Source organism: Physcomitrium patens, chromosome 11 (genome assembly GCF_059467195.1).
Source record: "Physcomitrium patens ecotype Gransden chromosome 11, ASM5946719v1, whole genome shotgun sequence".
In the NCBI taxonomy this organism is placed as follows: Eukaryota; Viridiplantae; Streptophyta; class Bryopsida; order Funariales; family Funariaceae; genus Physcomitrium; species Physcomitrium patens.
The window spans coordinates 3,705,166-3,713,527 of NC_143420.1; positions in this window are offsets into that span (position 1 = coordinate 3,705,166).

Here is an 8,362-nt window from a genome sequence, read left to right on the forward strand (position 1 = left end):
CTTCGCTTCGAAGATTGGGTTAATTTGGGTTAAAGTGTAGTTTGGCTACTTTCGCACCCAACGAGTTTCCTTGCAACTGTGTTACGGCATGAGCGTTGATTTGCTACAGCGAACCTTCTAGAGAGGGTGGTTATTCTTTTCCCAGTCAATGACGTCTATCTGCCCGCGGCCCCACATCCTACAGGCAACGTTGGATCCGTGGGTCCAAACAATCGCGGATCCCTCCCGTGCGGTTGGATTCGTTTGTTGGATGGTGTGCATTGGGGATATAGATGGGGGATTCGAGGGAAACGACAGATCTCGAGGATTGGCGTCTGCGTTGTCAGGCGCTCCCATTCCTTGGGGGGTGACTTCGGCGATCCCAATGGAGGTCATCGATCCCAGCGTCGCAACTATGGCACCTGCAATTTCAGGACCCACCTCGTTTGCCCCATCGGCTCGCCACACACATGAGGTTTGGCCAGTGGCCCGACTGATTATGGTTGATTTGAGCTGCTGGCCATGGTGTGGGCGGAAAGAGTAGTCAATTCTGGCAGTTGTGAGTTTCTTTGGAGGGGGAAAGTTGACTGTTGCCTATTTGTTGCTTCATTGAGAAGCCGTCTAGCACAGTGTGATTCTCTGCAAATTACAGGCCAATCCTTCGCGATCAAAGACCTTGGCCAAGTGTGTATACAATCACCGCCTTTCAAGTTTTTTGTCGTCAATCTCTGGTCACTGATGCATCCGTCTGTGGAGCCTACACCGACATGATGTATATTAATATTTCGGTTCTTCAATCCGTCTCACGAGAAGTCTTGCTCTCCTTTGGTTCACTCAGGGGATTTCACTAGATTTGGCAAGGCCATGCAGGTGCGTGACCCTTCTCGCGGTAGAAGGGTTCGCGTGATCAAATTCCAACGCTGCAGTGGTTACTAATCTGTAAGGGCTTTCAAGTTCCAAATTACGAAAGATACCTTCAGTCCAATGTGTGTAGATTTTTTTTTTTTTTTTTTTTTTTAATGTATAGTAGCTTCATTCATTACTTCATTCAGCTGCTTTAATCAGTAATGTTCCTTCACAATTTGGTGAGACTAAACTAGTTTTCATGAGACCCGCCAAGTTTGTCGAACTGCCATTGTGGCATCTGGGCATCTTGCAACGTCGCAGCTCCTACCTTTCCCTCACCGCTTGAGGATGTCGTGTGTCGCGAGTGTGGGCTCCAGTCTGAAAGCAGACTCTTCATTATCTGTTGAACTTGAGGCAAGTAAGCACTGTAGAATGCGCAAGTTGTGCTTTCTTCGTTTAGTAGGTTGAGCCATGTCAGTATTCAAGAGTCACAAGTTTAATCTTTGTTTTTGTTCTTTGATTTTGTTACATTCTTGAAAGATAAATTCAATTGTGTACTTCATCGACAGCCCAACCATACATCTTGTGCTCTAGATAATACCCAAGAAGCTGGATTCTCGTGACACTGTTGCAAATACAAAGAACGAAATGTACGTGACCAACAAAAAGAAAAAGAAAAAAAATACAGCAGAGATGCGGTGGAGAGATAGAGCGGCTGTTAAAGTGATCAGAGAAACAAGACACGGCGGCAACAAAACCTAAACTCACTTTCGGTAATCAGCAAAGGCGGAACAAAAAAAGAAAAAGAAAAAAGAAAACAAAGAAAACAAAGAAAAGTGGAAGATTAAAAAGAAGGGATTTAACGGAAAGACATGCAACACATGCACAGGAGTCTGTCACCAAACGGATCGTCCCACAATGAAAATGAATTTGCTCCACCGCAAGAAAAGCATGAGTAAATTTTGCACTTCCAGCAATTAGCTTACAATCCGACTTCCACTGATGGTTAGGGGTCGAATGCAGGAAACTATGCAACACATACAGGGCGTCAACACCGAACAAAGGTTGGTAATTGTGGACTTATGCACAATATGAACAGGAACATCACCAACATTTACAAAAAGAAGCAATCCAAGCACAAACTGATACACCTTCGAATGCATCGAAAGGTGATGGGGAGTTGGGATGCTGAGAGACACAGAAGGAGGAGCTCATCAACCTCGGAGCTTCAATCCTTGACATAGGGCATCATGTAATCCAGTCTCTGATGCCGATTCTGGCTATCCTGGTGCATTTCTTCAACTTGGGTGGGATACAGAGTCGAAGTGTGGAATTCCAACAATACAGTATCAATAACCTCTGCCTAATACACTCAAGATACTAACCCTAACGAAGTCAAAGGTGCATCAATTGGCGCAATTAGTACAGATTCAGAGTGGGTGGGAGAGAAGGGGATCCTTACAGAAGAAGCCACTCATATCGAAACTCATATCCAGGCAGGAACTGCCCATTAGGATTTTCCATCCTCAACGCCATTTAGAGTTTCAGTATTATGAGAAGAAAAAAACTAAAAAGTTGGTCACAACAAGGGTTTTTATTTATTTAGTTATTATGATTATTTTACTTGATTTCTTTTCTATATTATGATTATTTTATTTGTTTTGGATATAAAACTTTTCTTGTTATGTTGTGTGGATGTTGTCCTGTATCTTATTTTGTACATGGAAAAGATATTTAAAACTATTGCCATAAAATACTAGTGTTCTAGAAAAAGATAAAGGTAATTAAGAAAAAAGTCATATTATGTTTTGAATTACTTTGTTCCACAAGGTTTTTGGATTACTATTTATATATTATTACTAAAGTTGTTAATGAAACAAAATATACAACAAAAAAGAAAAAGAAATATATTTTTTGAAATTTAATTTTTTATACAAAGATTAGCTTAAATAAATAATAATAATGTATCAATTATATTCACAAAATAATAATAAAATAATAAAAATAAATAATTTTTAAATCAAAAAATCATATACTAAAGACTTTAAAATTAATTTTATTGTGAATAGAATAATTAACTACATGTTTAATTCAAATTCAAATAAATAGATACTACCTATTGTGAATACGAAAGCCAACTATAAAAATATCATATATGAAATAAAAAAACCCTCTATCTGAGAATTATATTCTTTTTATAAATATAAGTATCAAAAGTTGTTAAAAGATAAGTTAAATCTTTATATTGAAAAGATTATAAGTATATTAAAGTACAATAATATAATAGGATCTATATATGTATAGATATATAATAATAATAACAATAATAATAATCATTGTAATAGAAATTTAGCATTAATCTTCTTTTTTGATAGGATTAATTATAAAATACTATAATATGTGACTTAAAAGATTAGCTTTTAAAGTTATTTAAAATTTTTACCCACTAAAGTTTTATTATAAAAATAAACACATCTTTTATTTATTCAATAAGAAATATAAATATTCACATTTATATATTTTTTAATTTTTAATTTTAAAAAATAATAAAAATATCTACTTTAAAATTAAAATAAATTATATAAATAATCAAATCTAAATTACTATTAAATTCTATTTAAAAATATAAATAGATATTTTAAAAATATATTATTTAATATTTATGCTTATATCATGAATTTAATATATATAGGAAAATATTAAATTGACTTATACTTTTATTAAATCAATCCACCTATCAAAACCATCATTACACCCTCCACTTCCATCTTCCATTCTAGTTTATCTTGTTCCTAGCCTTCTTCTCTTGTTTCCATTTCCACCACTTATCTTCTATTTTTTTTGTCTCCCATTCTTGTCCCAATTACTTTCTTCAAGCAAGTTATTACCTCATGATTGCTCTTCTTAGAGCTCTTATTGCAATACAACTATGATTATGTTTAATGTATTTGTTAATTGATTGATTGATTTTCTAAAGATAATATAAATAAACAAGCTTGGCATTATACCTCATGTTTATTAATTGTGATTCTATTTCACTTTACTTGCTAATTACCTTCTTTTTGAAGAAATTCTATATACATAATGACTACAACTTTCTAAGCATTAATTTGTTTATTTTTGTAGGAACTTGAAGCCATAAGAATAGATGATGTGCAAGGTAAAAAATTGTCAAGGACATGAATTTCGAAGAAAGAAAGTCCTCAATATACTCTTGTGTCACTAAAAAGAACTAAAAAATTATTCATAATTGACGTAATATTAAACTAGAATGGCTATTGCCAAAGATAAAAAGACTAGAAAGTCTTAAAATAAGACTAAGGACTAGAAAGGCATTGACAAGAGTAAAGAAGGCTTTACTCTTGCATCCATATATATTCTTAACTAGGAGCTATGTGGTGATGTCCTATAGACCTCCAAAACGTGTTGACTTTGCAAGCCATGTATCCTAACTTGGAAGGTAAGTTTTTTATATGTGTATTGTCATGATGTAATATAACTAATAGATGAAAGAGTGTGGAAATTATTATAATGTAGGAGATATTAGTTCAAAGTATTAGAGCAAATTATCTTAGAAATATAGTAAATAGTGAAAAGGGTAGTAAAACTAAAAGGTACCAATGCTGCCTTTTTAGAAAGGTGACTTCTACTTACTTTGTAGGACCATAAATAAAGCAAAACAAAGTAGATTAGAAAAATAAATAATATAGGCATCTTTAGAAGGAATTTAAGAGTAAATTTTAGCAAAATTAACTAAGAAAAACTAGATATTGATACCCAGAGAGGGCTAGTTATGAATTAGGGTCGAAATCAGACCCTGAGGCACAAAACCGAGTCTCGACGATGACTCCGGAGTTCTTTTGCAAATCGAAGAGTGGGATTTGATAGCAGATTGGATAAGGTTTCTATGAGCATTGGATTTGAGTGATTTGGAGTTGTTATGACTTTGTAAGAGCTTTACAAAGTTAAGATTGTTTTTGGATGACTTGGATTTTGTGGAATAAAATAGGATTGATGTTTCTAGGAAATTTTCAAGATTTTTGTATTCAATCTACAAGTGAAATTTTTTGGGTTATTGATCATAGTTGTGCTTAATATGTATTGTAAATATTAGCTTGATCTAATGGTTGAATTGAGGATTCTTGAGGTTTAAGTGAGTCAAGGTCTCAAAAAGTAGAATTTTAGGTCTAATAAAGATTCTTAAGTTTTCTTGCAATCTACAAATTGGATTGAAGTAAAATTTATGTGAGAGGATATTAGACTTATTTATCTATGTGTATGAGAATTTTGAGATCAATCAAATGATGAAAAGAAGAGATATTAGCTCTAGGAGATTGTCATCAAGGTTGGAGAAGGAGGCCGGCTAATACCCAAGCACGTTTTTGAGGTTATCGTCTATTTGGTAATTCCAATCATTTTCAAATTTTTTGTACTTGTTTTCAACTTAGTTTTTAAGAATTGTACAAAATTTGAGCTAAGATCAATGGTTCATTTATTAGTTTTTGAGGTTTAAATCTGTTGTAGAAATTATTAGGGTTTGGTTAGGATTTGATTGTCAAGGACAAGAACTCGATGAAAAAGCAATTCAGACAAGTGAGCCTTCATTCAAAGAAAGATAACAAAATATAAATAAACAAGTATGTATATTGAAAGAGAAACTGGAATGGCTATTGCAAAAGTCTAAAAAATATGAAGACTCTTGAAACTAGACTAGAAACAAGAAAGGAGTTGACAAGAGTGAAGAAGGCCTCACTCTTGTCTCTATACATACTATCTAACTAGGGGCTACGAGGCAAAGTTCTATAGGTCCTCCAATATGTGTTGACTTTGTAGGACACATGCTTTGACTTACAAGGCAAGTTTTTCTACGTGTGGGCCACATTGTTAACTTGGTCTCAAGCTAACAATATGTGTGGCACATGGCCAACTTGTTGACCACGTTTCTAATCCAAAAAGTCAATTAAAGACACCTATAAAGTCAAAGCAATATCTATGAAGCTTTTAAGAAGCTTCTATATCAAATACTATAGAATTATCTTTTTTTATCTACTTTTACTTACTTCTACCTATTTATATATGTAATTATTGGCTTACATGAGTATATCCGTGACATTACCCCTCTTTCTAGGGACGAGTTCTATGAGGAGCGGTCATCATATGTTGAAGAAATCTATGATGCGACAAATTATATTTGTCACATATTCTGATCTTTGTTCTCTTCGAAGATAATTCATAGGGCCTCTCAACCATTGGTAGTGTCCCATACTAGGGCGGGAAGACCACCCAATTATTTTATCGTTGTTGAGGCCTTCATAACTTCCTTCAAATAGAACATTTGGAATACCATCAGGAGTTGTTCCTACCTCTTGTAAAATCACCAAATATCGGGAGTCCCTTTCCAAGTCGTGATACCAAACTTATTGTATCTCGCCATCTATTCGAGGAAGAACATGTCGTTCTTGAAGATCTTCATCTCGATTGTGTCGTCTTAAAGGTTGTGATAATCATAATGTCTCGTCCGATAGGTCAACAAATGAAGGCTCTTGAGTCGAATCTGCTGGTTGTTGGTTTTCCATCTCCTGAGCGTCACAACTACAAAGAAACTACAAACAAGGATTAAAAGTAGAATGTTAACTTGCTTAGATGTTGTTTCTTTTATAAAAAAAGTTTTCATCTTGATTTTGATGGATTTTATCGATGAAAAGCCTCCACCGTCTTTGCTGCATTTGCAAGATTTTTAACTGGCTTTCATGTGCGTTAACTAATATCATATCCATGCCAATAGATAAGATATTCTAATTTATTTTGGTGCCACCTTGAATCTAAGACTTCTTCTACTTTAAACTCTTCATTATTGTCCACTTCTATAGGAGGAGGTAGAGCTTGTCATCTTCTTGGTATGTCTACTATCTTGTATGGTTCAAGAAGAGACATGTGGAATACTGGATGGATTTTCATTGACTCTGGTAGATGTAAATGATATGCAACTGGATCGATTTGTGCAGAAATAGAAAATGGTCCAAACCTTCGACAGTCTAATTTATCACAAGGACGAGTGGTCTTGATATTGCGATGAAGTAGCATACCTTATCACCTAAGTAGAATGGTGGTTGTTCTTTGCGATAGACATCCGCATTGACCTTTTGTTGTTCTTGAGCTTCTTTTAATTGTGCCTTCATCGTTGCATGTAGCTCTGACAAATGAATTGCAAAATCTTTTGTAGAAAGATTATCAACTTTTGAAAAGTCAAAAGTATCAAGTTACGAATGATAACCATAATTGAGAAAGAAAGATATTTGTTTTGTAGAAGAATGTACCATGTTATTGTACGCAAAGTCTGCCAATGACAAAAGAATTGTCCAATTATCTTGTTGGTAGTTAATGATATATCTTAAATATTACTCCAAAATTTGATTAACATGCTCTGTTTGTCCATCAATTGAAGATGGAATACTAAAGATAGTTTTATAAGTACTTTTAGAAACTTGAAAAGAGTCCACCAAAATCTTGATACAAATTGAGTTCCGCTATCTGATATAATATCCTTAGGTAATCCATCATAGCGATAGATATTGTCAAGAAAGAGCTTAGCTGTTTCTTCACCTGTGATAGATTTTGTACATGGTACAAAATATGCCATCTTCATAAAACGATCTTTTATCACAAATATAGAGTCATATGAACTTGAGATTGGAAGATCCATGATGAAGTCCATAGAAACACAAGACCATGGTTGTTCTGGAATGGATAATGGCTGAAGAAGTCCAAAAGATCGATGACGAGGAGTTTTTGATCTTGAGCAAACATCACATGATTGTACAAAATCTTTGACTACCTTTTACATTTGAGGCCACCAAAAATCCCTAGATATCAGTTCCAAAGTCTTATCGTATCCAAAATGTCATGCTGCTCAGAAGTCGTGACGAGCTTGAAGAACACGTAAATGTGCTTGTCCTTTTGGAATAAATAGGCATCCTTCAAAATAGAGTAGGTTGATCTTAAACTCGAACTTAGAGGGATCATGAGATCTAGAAGAATTATTCTTGATATCATGAACAAGAAGGTCGGAAGATATACTTAACTAAACTTGCTTGAGAAAAATTAAATCAACAGTCAATATTGATTTTATTACTCAAAGATGAAATTACTTCGGCTTCAAGAGAACCATTCTTTGTTGCTCAAAAACTGCATCTCCTTCTTTTGGTGCAAGATAAGAACATCTAGACAAGGTATCAGACAAACCTTGTTGTTTTCCTAGCTAATAAGTGATGATGAACTCGAAACTTGATAAAGACATACTCCAACGAGCTTGACGACGATTTAATATGCATGCTGACATAAAATACTTGAAGTTCTTATGATCCATATATACGGTGACTGGATTGGAAGCGCCTTCTAGATAATGATGCTATTCTTGAAAAAAATCCACAATTACAAGAAGTTCTTTGTCATGGATCTCATAATTGATTTTAGCTGTTGAGAATTTTCTTATATAAAAGGCTACTGGATGAAGTTTATCATCTGTTTCCATTTGTGA